The 18,793-nt window shown below is 35.1% G+C and overlaps 1 long non-coding RNA gene across 2 annotated transcripts; it reads left to right on the top strand.

The window, feature by feature from the left end:
- Positions 1–2,001: 2,001 nt before the first annotated feature.
- Positions 2,002–18,554, top strand: LOC127918151 (uncharacterized). 2 transcript variants are annotated; one of them, XR_008099134.1, is made up of 3 exons: positions 2,002–2,328; positions 13,751–13,890; positions 18,210–18,554. It is a non-coding gene; the product is annotated as an uncharacterized LOC127918151 (long non-coding RNA). The 2 variants fall into 2 exon arrangements; XR_008099136.1 differs by lacking the exon at positions 2,002–2,328 and adding an exon at positions 7,786–7,858.
- The last annotated feature ends 239 nt before the right edge of the window (positions 18,555–18,793 follow it).

Genomic DNA, 18,793 nt, shown 5'->3' with positions numbered 1-18,793 from the left:
CAATTGAACTACAGAAATAACCACTTTTCCACAAACAAGGTCTAAAATCATGTTTGATGCACTCTGGACACAATGTTTTAAACATAACTGTTCAAACTAGGATGATAGAAACACTGTGGACAATTTTCAGCAAGTTGCAGCAATTGAACTGCAGAAATAACCACTTTTCCACAAACAAGGTCTAAAATCATGTTTGATGCACTCTGGATACAATGTTTTTAACACTCTGGAAACAATGCTTTTTACAGAACTGTTCAAACTAGATGATTAGGAACACTGTGGACAATTTTCAGCAAGTTGCAGCAATTGAACTACAGAAATAACCACTTTTCCACAAACAAGGTCTAAAATCATGTTTGATGCACTCTGGACAATGTTTTAAACATACTGTTCAAACTAGATGATAGGAACACTGTGGACAATTTTCAGCAAGTTGCAGCAATTGAACTACAGAAATAACCACTTTTCCACAAACAAGGTCTAAAATCATGTTTGATGCAATCTGGACAAATGTTTTAAACATACTGTTCAAACTAGATGATAGAAACACTGTGGACAATTTTCAGCAAGTTGCAGCAATTGAACTAGAAATAACCACTTTTCCACAAACAAGGTCTAAAATCATGTTTGATGCACTCTGGAAACAATGCTTTTTACAGAACTGTTCAAACTAGATGATAGGGAACACTGTGGACAATTTTCAGCAAGTTGCAGCAATTGAACTACAGAAATAACCACTTTTCCACAAACAAGGTCTAAAATCATGTTTGATGCACTCTGGACAAATTTTAAACATAACTGTTCAAACTAGATGATAGGAACACTGTGGACAATTTTCAGCAAGTTGCAGCAATTGAACTACAGAAATAACCACTTTTCCACAAACAAGGTCTAAAATCATGTTTGATGCACTCTGGACACAATGTTTTAAACATAACTGTTCAAACTAGATGATAGAAACACTGTGGACAATTTTCAGCAAGTTGCAGCAATTGAACTAGAAATAACCACTTTTCCACAAACAAGGTCTAAAATCATGTTTGATGCACTCTGGAAACAATGCTTTTTACAGAACTGTTCAAACTAGATGATAGGAACACTGTGGACAATTTTCAGCAAGTTGCAGCAATTGAACTACAGAAATAACCACTTTTCCACAAACAAGGTCTAAAATCATGTTTGATGCACTCTGGACAATGTTTTTAAACATACCTGTTCAACCAGGATGATAGAAACACTGTGGACAATTTTCAGCAAGTTGCAGCACTTGAACTGGAAATTTTTCAGCAAGGTCTAAAATCATGTTTGATGCAGCAATGCTTTTTACAGAACTGTTCAAAAGATAACACTTTTCAATTTTCACAAAAAAGGTCTAAAATCATGTTTGATGCACTCTGGAAACAATGCTTTTTACAGAACTGTTCAAACTAGATGATTAGGAACACTGTGGACAATTTTCAGCAAGTTGCAGCAATTGAACTACAGAAATAACCACTTTTCCACAAACAAGGTCTAAAATCATGTTTGATGCACTCTGGACACAATGTTTTAAACATACTGTTCAAACCAGGATGATAGAAACACTGTGGACAATTTTCAGCAAGTTGCAGCAATTGAACTGCAGAAATAACCACTTTTCCACAAACAAGGTCTAAAATCATGTTTGATGCACTCTGGAAAATGCTTTTTACAGAACTGTTCAAACTAGATGATAGGAACACTGTGGACAATTTTCAGCAAGTTGCAGCAATTGAACTACAGAAATAACCACTTTTCCACAAACAAGGTCTAAAATCATGTTTGATGCACTCTGGACAATGTTTTAAACATAACTGTTCAAACTAGATGATAGAACACTGTGGACAATTTTCAGCAAGTTGCAGCAATTGAACTGTAACCACTTTTCCACAAACAAGGTCTAAAATCATGTTTGATGCACTCTGGATACAATTTTTTTAACATAACTGTTCAAACTAGATGATATGGAACACTGTGGACAATTTTCAGCAAGTTGTAGCAATTGAACTACAGAAATAACCACTTTTCCACAAACAAGGTCTAAAATCATGTTTGATGCACTCTGGAAACAATGCTTTTTAAAGAAGTGTTCAAGCTAGATGGTAGGAACACTGTGGACAATTTTCAGCAAGTTGCAGCAATTGAACTACAGAAATAACCACTTTTCCACAAACAAGGTCATGTTTGATTGCAATCTGGAAACAATGTTTTAAACATAACTGTTCAAACTAGATGATAGGGACACTGTGGACAATTTCCAGCAAGTTGCAGCAATTGAACTACAGAAATAACCACTTTTCCACAAACAAGGTCTAAAATCATGTTTGATGCACTCTGGAAACAATGCTTTTTACAGAACTGTTCAAACTAGATGATAGAAACACTATGGACAATTTTCAGCAAGTTGCAGCAATTGAACTGCAGAAATAACCACTTTTCCACAAACAAGGTCTAAAATCATGTTTGATGCACTCTGGAAACAATGCTTTTTACAGAACTGTTCAAACTAGATGATAGAAACACTATGGACAATTTTCAGCAAGTTGCAGCAATTGAACTACAGAAATAACCACTTTTCCACAAACAAGGTCTAAAATCATGTTTGATGCAATCTGGACAAGTTTTAAACATACCTGTTCAAACCAGGATGATAGAAACACTGTGGACAATTTTCAGCAAGTTGCAGCACTTGAACTGCAGAAATAACCACTTTTCCACAAACAAGGTCTAAAATCATGTTTGATGCACTCTGGAAACAATGCTTTTTAACAGAACTGTTCAAACTAGATGATTGGGACCATTTTCAGCAAACTGCAGCAATTAAACTACAGAAATAACCACTTTTCCAGAAAAACCACAAGGTCTAAAATCATGTTTGATGCACTCTGGAAACAATGCTTTTTAACAGAACTGTTCAAACTAGATGATTAGGAACACTGTGGACAATTTTCAGCAAGTTGCAGCAATTGAACTACAGAAATAACCACTTTTCCACAAACAAGGTCTAAAATCATGTTTGATGCACTCTGGAAACAATGCTTTTTACAGAACTGTTCAAACTAGATGATAGGAACACTGTGGACAATTTTCAGCAAGTTGCAGCAATTGAACTACAGAAATAACCACTTTTCCACAAACAAGGTCTAAAATCATGTTTGATGCACTCTGGAAACAATTTTTTTAAACCTGTTCAAACTAGATGATAGAACACTGTGGACAATTTTCAGCAAGTTGCAGCAATTGAACTGCAGAAATAACCACTTTTCCACAAACAAGGTCTAAAATCATGTTTGATGCACTCTGGACACAATGTTTTAAACATAACTGTTCAAACTAGATGATAGAAACACTGTGGACAATTTTCAGCAAGTTGCAGCAATTGAACTGCAGAAATAACCACTTTTCCACAAACAAGGTCTAAAATCATGTTTGATGCACTCTGGAAACAATGCTTTTTACAGAACTGTTCAAACTAGATGATAGGAACACTGTGGACAATTTTCAGCAAGTTGCAGCAATTGAACTACAGAAATAACCACTTTTCCACAAACAAGGTCTAAAATCATGTTTGATGCACTCTGGATACAATTTTAAACATAACTGTTCAAACTAGATGATAGAACACTGTGGACAATTTTCAGCAAGTTGCAGCAATTGAACTACAGAAATAACCACTTTTCCACAAACAAGGTCTAAAATCATGTTTGATGCACTCTGGAACAATGTTTTAAACATAACTGTTCAAACTAGATGATAGGGACACTGTGGACAATTTTCAGCAAGTTGCAGCAATTGAACTGCAGAAATAACCACTTTTCCACAAACAAGGTCTAAAATCATGTTTGATGCACTCTGGAAACAATGCTTTTTAACAGAACTGTTCAAACTAGATGATAGGAACACTGTGGACAATTTTCAGCAAGTTGCAGCAATTGAACTACAGAAATAACCACTTTTCCACAAACAAGGTCTAAAATCATGTTTGATGCACTCTGGACACGTTTTAAACATAACTGTTCAAACCAGGATGATAGAAACACTGTGGACAATTTTCAGCAAGTTGCAGCAATTGAACTGCAGAAATAACCACTTTTCCACAAACAAGGTCTAAAATCATGTTTGATGCACTCTGGAAACAATGCTTTTTACAGAACTGTTCAAACTAGATGATTAGGAACACTGTGGACAATTTTCAGCAAGTTGCAGCAAAAGGTCTAAAATCATGTTTGATGCACTCTGGAAACAATGCTTTTTACAGAACTGTTCAAACTAGATGATTAGGAACACTGTGGACAATTTTCAGCAAGTTGCAGCAATTGAACTACAGAAATAACCACTTTTCCACAAACAAGGTCTAAAATCATGTTTGATGCAATCTGGACACGTTTTAAACATACCTGTTCAAACCAGGATGATAGAAACACTGTGGACAATTTTCAGCAAGTTGCAGCAATTGAACTGCAGAAATAACCACTTTTCCACAAACAAGGTCTAAAATCATGTTTGATGCACTCTGGAAACAATGCTTTTTACAGAACTGTTCAAACTAGATGATAGAAACACTATGGACAATTTTCAGCAAGTTGCAGCAATTGAACTACAGAAATAACCACTTTTCCACAAACAAGGTCTAAAATCATGTTTGATGCACTCTGGAAACAATGTTTTTTAAACATAACTGTTCAAACTAGATGATATGATACTGTGGTGGACAATTTTCAGCAAGTTGCAGCAATTGAACTACAGAAATAACCACTTTTCCACAAACAAGGTCTAAAATCATGTTTGATGCACTCTGGATACAATGTTTTTTTAACATAACTGTTCAAACTAGATGATAGGAACACTGTGGACAATTTTCAGCAAGTTGCAGCAATTGAACTACAGAAATAACCACTTTTCCACAAACAAGGTCTAAAATCATGTTTGATGCACTCTGGACACAATGTTTTAAACATAACTGTTCAAACTAGATGATAGAAACACTGTGGACAATTTTCAGCAAGTTGCAGCAATTGAACTACAGAAATAACCACTTTTCCACAAACAAGGTCTAAAATCATGTTTGATGCACTCTGGAAACAATGCTTTTTACAGAACTGTTCAAACTAGATGATAGGAACACTGTGGACAATTTTCAGCAAGTTGCAGCAATTGAACTACAGAAATAACCACTTTTCCACAAACAAGGTCTAAACATGTTTGATGCACTCTGGACAATGTTTTAAACATAACTGTTCAAACTAGATGATAGAAACACTGTGGACAATTTTCAGCAAGTTGCAGCAATTGAACTACAGAAATAACCACTTTTCCACAAACAAGGTCTAAAATCATGTTTGATGCACTCTGGAACAATGTTTTAAACATAACTGTTCAAACTAGATGATAGAAACACTGTGGACAATTTTCAGCAAGTTGCAGCAATTGAACTACAGAAATAACCACTTTTCCACAAACAAGGTCTAAAATCATGTTTGATGCACTCTGGAAACAATGCTTTTTAAACAGAACTGTTCAAACTAGATGATAGAACACTGTGGACAATTTTCAGCAAGTTGCAGCAATTGAACTACAGAAATAACCACTTTTCCACAAACAAGGTCTAAAATCATGTTTGATGCACTCTGGACACAATGTTTTAAACATACTGTTCAAACTAGATGATAGAAACACTGTGGACAATTTTCAGCAAGTTGCAGCAATTGAACTGCAGAAATAACCACTTTTCCACAAACAAGGTCTAAAATCATGTTTGATGCACTCTGGAAACAATGCTTTTTACAGAACTGTTCAAACTAGATGATTAGGAACACTGTGGACAATTTTCAGCAAGTTGCAGCAATTGAACTACAGAAATAACCACTTTTCCACAAACAAGGTCTAAAATCATGTTTGATGCACTCTGGAAACAATGTTTTAAACATAACTGTTCAAACTAGATGATAGGACACTGTGGACAATTTTCAGCAAGTTGCAGCAATTGAACTACAGAAATAACCACTTTTCCACAAACAAGGTCTAAAATCATGTTTGATGCACTCTGGAAACAATGCTTTTTAACAGAACTGTTCAAACTAGATGATTAGGAACACTGTGGACAATTTTCAGCAAGTTGCAGCAATTGAACTACAGAAATAACCACTTTTCCACAAACAAGGTCTAAAATCATGTTTGATGCACTCTGGAACAATGTTTTTCAACATAGCTGACTGTTCAAACTAGATGATAGGGAACACTGTGGACAATTTTCAGCAAGTTGCAGCAATTGAACTACAGAAATAACCACTTTTCCACAAACAAGGTCTAAAATCATGTTTGATGCACTCTGGACAATGTTTTAAACATACTGTTCAAACTAGATGATAGAAACACTGTGGACAATTTTCAGCAAGTTGCAGCAATTGAACTACAGAAATAACCACTTTTCCACAAACAAGGTCTAAAATCATGTTTGATGCACTCTGGAAACAATGCTTTTTAACAGAACTGTTCAAACTAGATGATAGGAACACTGGACAATTTTCAGCAAGTTGCAGCAATTGAACTACAGAAATAACCACTTTTCCACAAACAAGGTCTAAAATCATGTTTGATGCACTCTGGACAATTTTTTTTTAACATAACTGTTCAAACTAGGATGATAGAAACACTGTGGACAATTTTCAGCAAGTTGCAGCAATTGAACTACAGAAATAACCACTTTTCCACAAACAAGGTCTAAAATCATGTTTGATGCACTCTGGAAACAATGCTTTTTACAGAACTGTTCAAACTAGATGATTAGGAACACTGTGGACAATTTTCAGCAAGTTGCAGCAATTGAACTACAGAAATAACCACTTTTCCACAAACAAGGTCTAAAATCATGTTTGATGCACTCTGGATACAATGTTTTAAACATACTGTTCAAACTAGGATGATAGAAACACTGTGGACAATTTTCAGCAAGTTGCAGCAATTGAACTACAGAAATAACCACTTTTCCACAAAAAACAAGGTCTAAAATCATGTTTGATGCACTCTGGAAACAATGCTTTTTAACAGAACTGTTCAAACTAGATGATTAGGAACACTGTGGACAATTTTCAGCAAGTTGCAGCAATTGAACTACAGAAATAACCACTTTTCCACAAACAAGGTCTAAAATCATGTTTGATGCACTCTGGATACAATGTTTTAAACATACTGTTCAAACTAGATGATAGAAACACTGTGGACAATTTTCAGCAAGTTGCAGCAATTGAACTGCAGAAATAACCACTTTTCCACAAAAAACAAGGTCTAAAATCATGTTTGATGCACTCTGGATACAATGTTTTTTAAACATACTGTTCAAACTAGATGATAGGGACACTGTGGACAATTTTCAGCAAGTTGCAGCAATTGAACTACAGAAATAACCACTTTTCCACAAACAAGGTCTAAAATCATGTTTGATGCACTCTGGAAACAATGCTTTTTACAGAACTGTTCAAACTAGATGATTAGGAACACTGTGGACAATTTTCAGCAAGTTGCAGCAATTGAACTACAGAAATAACCACTTTTCCACAAACAAGGTCTAAAATCATGTTTGATGCACTCTGGACAATGTTTTTAAACATAACTGTTCAAACTAGATGATAGGAACACTGTGGACAATTTTCAGCAAGTTGCAGCAATTGAACTACAGAAATAACCACTTTTCCACAAACAAGGTCTAAAATCATGTTTGATGCACTCTGGAAACAATGCTTTTTAAAGAACTGTTCAAACTAGATGATTAGGGACACTGTGGACAATTTTCAGCAAGTTGCAGCAATTGAACTACAGAAATAACCACTTTTCCATTAACAAGGTCTAAAATCATGTTTGATGCAATCTGGAAACAATGTTTTAAACATAACTGTTCAATACTAGATAAAATAGGGACACTGTGGACAATTTTCAGCAAGTTGCAGCAATTGAACTACAGAAATAACCACTTTTCCACAAACAAGGTCTAAAATCATGTTTGATGCACTCTGGATACAATGTTTTAAACATAACTGTTCAAACTAGATGATAGGAACACTGTGGACAATTTCCAGCAAGTTGCAGCAATTGAACTACAGAAATAACCACTTTTCCACAAACAAGGTCTAAAATCATGTTTGGTGTTACACTCTGGAAGTACATTTTTTTACAGAACTGTTCAAACTAGGATGATAGGAACACTATGGACAATTTTCAGCAAGTTGCAGCAATTGAACTACAGAAATAACCACTTTTCCACAAACAAGGTCTAAAATCATGTTTGATGCACTCTGGACACAATGTTTTAAACATAACTGTTCAAACTAGATGATAGAAACACTGTGGACAATTTTCAGCAAGTTGCAGCAATTGAACTACAGAAATAACCACTTTTCCACAAACAAGGTCTAAAATCATGTTTGATGCACTCTGGAAACAATGCTTTTTACAGAACTGTTCAAACTAGATGATTAGGACCATTTTCAGCAAACTGCACAATTTTCAGCAGCAAAAAACAAGGTTTTGTTTGATGCAGAACAATGTTTTTAACAAACTGTTCAAACTAGATGATTAGGAACACTGTGGACAATTTTCAGCAAGTTGCAGCAATTGAACTACAGAAATAACCACTTTTCCACAAACAAGGTCTAAAATCATGTTTGATGCACTCTGGATACAATGTTTTAAACATAACTGTTCAAACTAGATGATAGAAACACTGTGGACAATTTTCAAGTTGCAGCAATTGAACTACAGAAATAACCACTTTTCCACAAACAAGGTCTAAAATCATGTTTGATGCACTCTGGAAACAATGCTTTTTACAGAACTGTTCAAACTAGATGATAGGAACACTGTGGACAATTTTCAGCAAGTTGCAGCAATTGAACTACAGAAATAACCACTTTTCCACAAACAAGGTCTAAAATCATGTTTGATGCACTCTGGATACAATGTTTTAAACATAACTGTTCAAACTAGATGATAGGAACACTGTGGACAATTTTCAGCAAGTTGCAGCAATTGAACTGTAACCACTTTTCCACAAACAAGGTCTAAAATCATGTTTGATGCACTCTGGATACAATGTTTTAACATAACTGTTCAAACTAGATGATAGGAACACTGTGGACAATTTTCAGCAAGTTGCAGCAATTGAACTACAGAAATAACCACTTTTCCACAAACAAGGTCTAAAATCATGTTTGATGCACTCTGGAAACAATTTTACAGAACTGTTCAAACTAGATGATAGGAACACTGTGGACAATTTTCAGCAAGTTGCAGCAATTGAACTACAGAAATAACCACTTTTCCACAAACAAGGTCTAAAATCATGTTTGATGCACTCTGGACACAATGTTTTAAACATAACTGTTCAAACTAGGATGATAGAAACACTGTGGACAATTTTCAGCAAGTTGCAGCAATTGAACTACAGAAATAACCACTTTTCCACAAACAAGGTCTAAAATCATGTTTGATGCACTCTGGAAACAATGCTTTTTACAGAACTGTTCAAACTAGATGATTAGGAACACTGTGGACAATTTTCAGCAAGTTGCAGCAATTGAACTACAGAAATAACCACTTTTCCACAAACAAGGTCTAAAATCATGTTTGATGCACTCTGGATACAATGTTTTAAACATACTGTTCAAACTAGATGATAGAAACACTGTGGACAATTTTCAGCAAGTTGCAGCAATTGAACTACAGAAATAACCACTTTTTCCACAAACAAGGTCTAAAATCATGTTTGATGCACTCTGGAAACAATGCTTTTTACAGAACTGTTCAAACTAGATGATTAGGAACACTGTGGACAATTTTCAGCAAGTTGCAGCAATTGAACTACAGAAATAACCACTTTTCCACAAACAAGGTCTAAAATCATGTTTGATGCACTCTGGACAATGTTTTAAACATAACTGTTCAAACTAGATGATAGAAACACTGTGGACAATTTTCAGCAAGTTGCAGCAATTGAACTGCAGAAATAACCACTTTTCCACAAACAAGGTCTAAAATCATGTTTGATGCACTCTGGAAACAATGCTTTTTAACAGAACTGTTCAAACTAGATGATTAGGAACACTGTGGACAATTTTCAGCAAGTTGCAGCAATTGAACTACAGAAATAACCACTTTTCCACAAACAAGGTCTAAAATCATGTTTGATGCACTCTGGAAACAATGCTTTTTACAGAACTGTTCAAACTAGATGATTAGGAACACTGTGGACAATTTTCAGCAAGTTGCAGCAATTGAACTACAGAAATAACCACTTTTCCACAAACAAGGTCTAAAATCATGTTTGATGCACTCTGGACAATGTTTTAAACATACCTGTTCAAACTAGATGATAGAAACACTGTGGACAATTTTCAGCAAGTTGCAGCAATTGAACTACAGAAATAACCACTTTTCCACAAACAAGGTCTAAAATCATGTTTGATGCACTCTGGAAACAATGCTTTTTAACAGAACTGTTCAAACTAGATGATAGGAACACTGTGGACAATTTTCAGCAAGTTGCAGCAATTGAACTACAGAAATAACCACTTTTCCACAAACAAGGTCTAAAATCATGTTTGATGCACTCTGGACAATGTTTTAAACATACTGTTCAAACTAGATGATAGAAACACTGTGGACAATTTTCAGCAAGTTGCAGCAATTGAACTGCAGAAATAACCACTTTTCCACAAACAAGGTCTAAAATCATGTTTGATGCACTCTGGAAACAATGCTTTTTACAGAACTGTTCAAACTAGATGATTAGGAACACTGTGGACAATTTTCAGCAAGTTGCAGCAATTGAACTACAGAAATAACCACTTTTCCACAAACAAGGTCTAAAATCATGTTTGATGCACTCTGGAAACAATGCTTTTTACAGAACTGTTCAAACTAGATGATTAGGAACACTGTGGACAATTTTCAGCAAGTTGCAGCAATTGAACTACAGAAATAACCACTTTTCCACAAACAAGGTCTAAAATCATGTTTGATGCACTCTGGAAACAATGTTTTAAACATACTGTTCAAACTAGATGATAGGAACACTGTGGACAATTTTCAGCAAGTTGCAGCAATTGAACTACAGAAATAACCACTTTTCCACAAACAAGGTCTAAAATCATGTTTGATGCACTCTGGAAACAATGCTTTTTACAGAACTGTTCAAACTAGATGATTAGGAACACTGTGGACAATTTTCAGCAAGTTGCAGCAATTGAACTACAGAAATAACCACTTTTCCACAAACAAGGTCTAAAATCATGTTTGATGCACTCTGGAAACAATGTTTTAACATAACTGTTCAAACTAGATGATAGAAACACTGTGGACAATTTTCAGCAAGTTGCAGCAATTGAACTACAGAAATAACCACTTTTCCACAAACAAGGTCTAAAATCATGTTTGATGCACTCTGGAAACAATGCTTTTTAAACAGAACTGTTCAAACTAGATGATTAGGAACACTGTGGACAATTTTCAGCAAGTTGCAGCAATTGAACTACAGAAATAACCACTTTTCCATAAACAAGGTCTAAAATCATGTTTGATGCACTCTGGAAACAATGCTTTTTACAGAACTGTTCAAACTAGATGATTAGGAACACTGTGGACAATTTTCAGCAAGTTGCAGCAATTGAACTACAGAAATAACCACTTTTCCACAAACAAGGTCTAAAATCATGTTTGATGCACTCTGGATACAATGTTTTAAACAAACTGTTCAAACTAGATGATAGAAACACTGTGGACAATTTTCAGCAAGTTGCAGCAATTGAACTACAGAAATAACCACTTTTCCACAAACAAGGTCTAAAATCATGTTTGATGCACTCTGGAAACAATGCTTTTTACAGAACTGTTCAAACTAGATGATTAGGAACACTGTGGACAATTTTCAGCAAGTTGCAGCAATTGAACTACAGAAATAACCACTTTTCCACAAACAAGGTCTAAAATCATGTTTGATGCACTCTGGAAACAATGCTTTTTAACAGAACTGTTCAAACTAGATGATTAGGAACACTGTGGACAATTTTCAGCAAGTTGCAGCAATTGAACTACAGAAATAACCACTTTTCCACAAACAAGGTCTAAAATCATGTTTGATGCACTCTGGAACAATGCTTTTTACAGAACTGTTCAAACTAGATGATTAGGAACACTGTGGACAATTTTCAGCAAGTTGCAGCAATTGAACTACAGAAATAACCACTTTTCCACAAACAAGGTCTAAAATCATGTTTGATGCACTCTGGACACAATGTTTTAAACATAACTGTTCAAACTAGATGATAGGAACACTGTGGACAATTTTCAGCAAGTTGCAGCAATTGAACTACAGAAATAACCACTTTTCCACAAACAAGGTCTAAAATCATGTTTGATGCACTCTGGATACAATGCTTTTTAACAGAACTGTTCAAACTAGATGATTAGGAACACTGTGGACAATTTTCAGCAAGTTGCAGCAATTGAACTACAGAAATAACCACTTTTCCATAAACAAGGTCTAAAATCATGTTTGATGCACTCTGGAAACAATGTTTTTACAGAACTGTTCAAACTAGATGATTAGGAACACTGTGGACAATTTTCAGCAAGTTGCAGCAATTGAACTACAGAAATAACCACTTTTCCACAAACAAGGTCTAAAATCATGTTTGATGCACTCTGGACAATGTTTTAAACATAACTGTTCAAACCAGGATGATTCATAGAACACTGTGGACAATTTTCAGCAAGTTGCAGCAATTGAACTACAGAAATAACCACTTTTCCACAAACAAGGTCTAAAATCATGTTTGATGCACTCTGGAAACAATGCTTTTTACAGAACTGTTCAAACTAGATGATTAGGAACACTGTGGACAATTTTCAGCAAGTTGCAGCAATTGAACTACAGAAATAACCACTTTTCCACAAACAAGGTCTAAAATCATGTTTGATGCACTCTGGAAACAATGCTTTTTAACAGAACTGTTCAAACTAGATGATTAGGAACACTGTGGACAATTTTCAGCAAGTTGCAGCAATTGAACTACAGAAATAACCACTTTTCCACAAACAAGGTCTAAAATCATGTTTGATGCACTCTGGACACAATGTTTTAAACATACTGTTCAAACTAGATGATAGAAACACTGTGGACAATTTTCAGCAAGTTGCAGCAATTGAACTACAGAAATAACCACTTTTCCACAAACAAGGTCTAAAATCATGTTTGATGCACTCTGGAAACAATGCTTTTTAAAGAACTGTTCAAACTAGATGATTAGGAACACTGTGGAATAATTTCAGCAAGTTGCAGCAATTGAACTACAGAAATAACCACTTTTCCATTATCAAACTAGATGATCGGGACACTGTGGACAATTTTCAGCAAGTTGCAGCAATTGAACTACAGAAATAACCACTTTTCCACAAACAAGGTCTAAAATCATGTTTGATGCACTCTGGAAACAATGCTTTTTAAAGAACTGTTCAAACTAGATGATTAGGAACACTGTGGACAATTTTCAGCAAGTTGCAGCAATTGAACTACAGAAATAACCACTTTTCCACAAACAAGGTCTAAAATCATGTTTGATGCACTCTGGAAACAATGCTTTTTACAGAACTGTTCAAACTAGATGATTTGGAACACTGTGGACAATTTTCAGCAAGTTGCCAGCAATTGAACTACAGAAATAACCACTTTTCCACAAACAAGGTCTAAAATCATGTTTGATGCACTCTGGAAACAATGCTTTTTAAATAACTGTTCAAACTAGATGATTAGGAACACTGTGGACAATTTTCAGCAAGTTGCAGCAATTGAACTACAGAAATAACCACTTTTCCACAAACAAGGTCTAAAATCATGTTTGATGCACTCTGGAAACAATGCTTTTTAACAGAACTGTTCAAACTAGATGATAGGAACACTGTGGACAATTTTCAGCAAGTTGCAGCAATTGAACTACAGAAATAACCACTTTTCCACAAACAAGGTCTAAAATCATGTTTGATGCAATCTGGACAATGTTTTAAACATAACTGTTCAAACTAGATGATAGAAACACTGTGGACAATTTTCAGCAAGTTGCAGCAATTGAACTACAGAAATAACCACTTTTCCACAAACAAGGTCTAAAATCATGTTTGATGCACTCTGGAAACAATGTTTTTACAGAACTGTTCAAACTAGATGATTAGGAACACTGTGGACAATTTTCAGCAAGTTGCAGCAATTGAACTACAGAAATAACCACTTTTCCACAAACAAGGTCTAAAATCATGTTTGATGCACTCTGAAACAATGTTTTAAACATAACTGTTCAAACTAGATGATAGGAACACTGTGGACAATTTTCAGCAAGTTGCAGCAATTGAACTACAGAAATAACCACTTTTCCACAAACAAGGTCTAAAATCATGTTTGATGCACTCTGGAAACAATGCTTTTTACAGAACTGTTCAAACTAGATGATTAGGAACACTGTGGACAATTTTCAGCAAGTTGCAGCAATTGAACTACAGAAATAACCACTTTTCCATAAACAAGGTCTAAAATCATGTTTGATGCACTCTGGAACAATGTTTTAAACATAACTGTTCAAACTAGATGATAGGAACACTGTGGACAATTTTCAGCAAGTTGCAGCAATTGAACTACAGAAATAACCACTTTTCCACAAACAAGGTCTAAAATCATGTTTGATGCACTCTGGAACAATGCTTTTTAACAGAACTGTTCAAACTAGATGATTAGGAACACTGTGGACAATTTTCAGCAAGTTGCAGCAATTGAACTACAGAAATAACCACTTTTCCACAAACAAGGTCTAAAATCATGTTTGATGCACTCTGGAAACAATGTTTTAAACATAACTGTTCAATACTAGATGATAGGGACACTGTGGACAATTTTCAGCAAGTTGCAGCAATTGAACTACAGAAATAACCACTTTTCCACAAACAAGGTCTAAAATCATGTTTGATGCACTCTGGAAACAATGCTTTTTAAAGAACTGTTCAAACTAGATGATTAGGAACACTGTGGACAATTTTCAGCAAGTTGCAGCAATTGAACTACAGAAATAACCACTTTTCCATAAAACAAGGTCTAAAATCATGTTTGATGCACTCTGGAAACAATGTTTTAAACATACTGTTCAAACTAGATGATATGAAACACTGTGGACAATTTTCAGCAAGTTGCAGCAATTGAACTACAGAAATAACCACTTTTCCACAAACAAGGTCTAAAATCATGTTTGATGCACTCTGGAAACAATGCTTTTTACAGAACTGTTCAAACTAGATGATTAGGAACACTGTGGACAATTTTCAGCAAGTTGCAGCAATTGAACTACAGAAATAACCACTTTTCCACAAACAAGGTCTAAAATCATGTTTGATGCACTCTGGAAACAATGCTTTTTACAGAACTGTTCAAACTAGATGATTAGGAACACTGTGGACAATTTTCAGCAAGTTGCAGCAATTGAACTACAGAAATAACCACTTTTCCACAAACAAGGTCTAAAATCATGTTTGATGCACTCTGGAACAATGTTTTAAACATAACTGTTCAAACTAGATGATAGGAACACTGTGGACAATTTTCAGCAAGTTGCAGCAATTGAACTACAGAAATAACCACTTTTCCACAAACAAGGTCTAAAATCATGTTTGATGCACTCTGGAAACAATGCTTTTTACAGAACTGTTCAAACTAGATGATTAGGAACACTGTGGACAATTTTCAGCAAGTTGCAGCAATTGAACTACAGAAATAACCACTTTTCCACAAACAAGGTCTAAAATCATGTTTGATGCACTCTGGACAATGTTTTAAACATACTGTTCAAACTAGATGATAGGAACACTGTGGACAATTTTCAGCAAGTTGCAGCAATTGAACTACAGAAATAACCACTTTTCCACAAACAAGGTCTAAAATCATGTTTGATGCACTCTGGATACAATGCTTTTTACAGAACTGTTCAAACTAGATGATTAGGAACACTGTGGACAATTTTCAGCAAGTTGCAGCAATTGAACTACAGAAATAACCACTTTTCCATTAACAAGGTCTAAAATCATGTTTGATGCACTCTGGAAACAATGCTTTTTAAGTAACTGTTCAAACTAGATGATTAGGAACACTGTGGACAATTTTCAGAAGTTGCAGCAATTGAACTACAGAAATAACCACTTTTCCACAAACAAGGTCTAAAATCATGTTTGATGCACTCTGGATACAATGTTTTAAACATAACTGTTCAAACTAGATGATAGAAAACACTGTGGACAATTTTCAGCAAGTTGCAGCAATTGAACTACAGAAATAACCACTTTTCCACAAACAAGGTCTAAAATCATGTTTGATGCACTCTGGAAACAATGCTTTTTAAAGAACTGTTCAAACTAGATGATTAGGAACACTGTGGACAATTTTCAGCAAGTTGCAGCAATTGAACTACAGAAATAACCACTTTTCCACAAACAAGGTCTAAAATCATGTTTGATGCACTCTGGAAACAATGCTTTTTTACAGAACTGTTCAAACTAGATGATTAGGAACACTGTGGACAATTTTCAGCAAGTTGCAGCAATTGAACTGCAGAAATAACCACTTTTCCACAAACAAGGTCTAAAATCATGTTTGATGCACTCTGGATACAAGGCTTTTTACAGAACTGTTCAAACTAGATGATTAGGAACACTGTGGACAATTTTCAGCAAGTTGCAGCAATTGAACTGCAGAAATAACCACTTTTCCACAAACAAGGTCTAAAATCATGTTTGATGCACTCTGGATACAATGTTTTAAACATAACTGTTCAAACTAGATGATAGAAACACTGTGGACAATTTTCAGCAAGTTGCAGCAATTGAACTACAGAAATAACCACTTTTCCACAAACAAGGTCTAAAATCATGTTTGATGCACTCTGGAAACAATGCTTTTTACAGAACTGTTCAAACTAGATGATTAGGAACACTGTGGACAATTTTCAGCAAGTTGCAGCAATTGAACTACAGAAATAACCACTTTTCCATAAACAAGGTCTAAAATCATGTTTGATGCACTCTGGAAACAATGCTTTTTAACAGAACTGTTCAAACTAGATGATTAGGAACACTGTGGACAATTTTCAGCAAGTTGCAGCAATTGAACTACAGAAATAACCACTTTTCCATAAAACAAGGTCTAAAATCATGTTTGATGCACTCTGGAAACAATGTTTTAAACATAACTGTTCAAACTAGATGATAGAAACACTGTGGACAATTTTCAGCAAGTTGCAGCAATTGAACTACAGAAATAACCACTTTTCCACAAACAAGGTCTAAAATCATGTTTGATGCACTCTGGATACAATGCTTTTTACAGAACTGTTCAAACTAGATGATTAGGAACACTGTGGACAATTTTCAGCAAGTTGCAGCAATTGAACTACAGAAATAACCACTTTTCCATTAACAAGGTCTAAAATCATGTTTGATGCACTCTGGAAACAATGCTTTTTAAAGAACTGTTCAAACTAGATGATTAGGAACACTGTGGACAATTTTCAGCAAGTTGCAGCAATTGAACTACAGAAATAACCACTTTTCCATAAACAAGGTCTAAAATCATGTTTGATGCACTCTGGAAAATGTTTTTTACATAACTGTTCAAATAGATGATAGGAACACTGTGGACAATTTTCAGCAAGTTGCAGCAATTGAACTACAGAAATAACCACTTTTCCATAAACAAGGTCTAAAATCATGTTTGATGCACTCTGGAAACAATGCTTTTTACAGAACTGTTCAAACTAGATGATTAGGAACACTGTGGACAATTTTCAGCAAGTTGCAGCAATTGAACTACAGAAATAACCACTTTTCCATAAACAAGGTCTAAAATCATGTTTGATGCACTCTGGACAATGTTTTAAACATAACTGTTCAAACTAGATGATAGGAACACTGTGGACAATTTTCAGCAAGTTGCAGCAATTGAACTACAGAAATAACCACTTTTCCACAAACAAGGTCTAAAATCATGTTTGATGCACTCTGGAAAATGCAATTTTTACAGAACTGTTCAAACTAGATGATTAGGAACACTGTGGACAATTTTCAGCAAGTTGCAGCAATTGAACTACAGAAATAACCACTTTTCCACAAACAAGGTCTAAAATCATGTTTGATGCACTCTGGATACAATGCTTTTTACAGAACTGTTCAAACTAGATGATTTGGAACACTGTGGACAATTTTCAGCAAGTTGCAGCAATTGAACTACAGAAATAACCACTTTTCCATTAACAAGGTCTAAAATCATGTTTGATGCACTCTGGAAACAATGCTTTTTAAAGAACTGTTCAAACTAGATGATTAGGAACACTGTGGACAATTTTCAGCAAGTTGCAGCAATTGAACTACAGAAATAACCACTTTTCCACAAACAAGGTCTAAAATCATGTTTGATGCACTCTGGATACAATGCTTTTTACAGAACTGTTCAAACTAGATGATTAGGAACACTGTGGACAATTTTCAGCAAGTTGCAGCAATTGAACTACAGAAATAACCACTTTTCCACAAACAAGGTCTAAAATCATGTTTGATGCACTGGAAAATGTTTTAAACATAACTGTTCAAACTAGATGATAGAAACACTGTGCAATTTTCAGCAAGTTGCAGCAATTGAACTACAGAAATAACCACTTTTCCACAAACAAGGTCTAAAATCATGTTTGATGCACTCTGGATA

The sequence above is a fragment of the Oncorhynchus keta genome, unplaced genomic scaffold, assembly GCF_023373465.1.
Source record: "Oncorhynchus keta strain PuntledgeMale-10-30-2019 unplaced genomic scaffold, Oket_V2 Un_contig_1341_pilon_pilon, whole genome shotgun sequence".
NCBI lineage: Eukaryota > Metazoa > Chordata > Actinopteri > Salmoniformes > Salmonidae > Oncorhynchus > Oncorhynchus keta.
The sequence above is the reverse complement of the archived record's forward strand: the minus strand, read 5'-3'. Positions and strand labels throughout refer to the sequence as shown.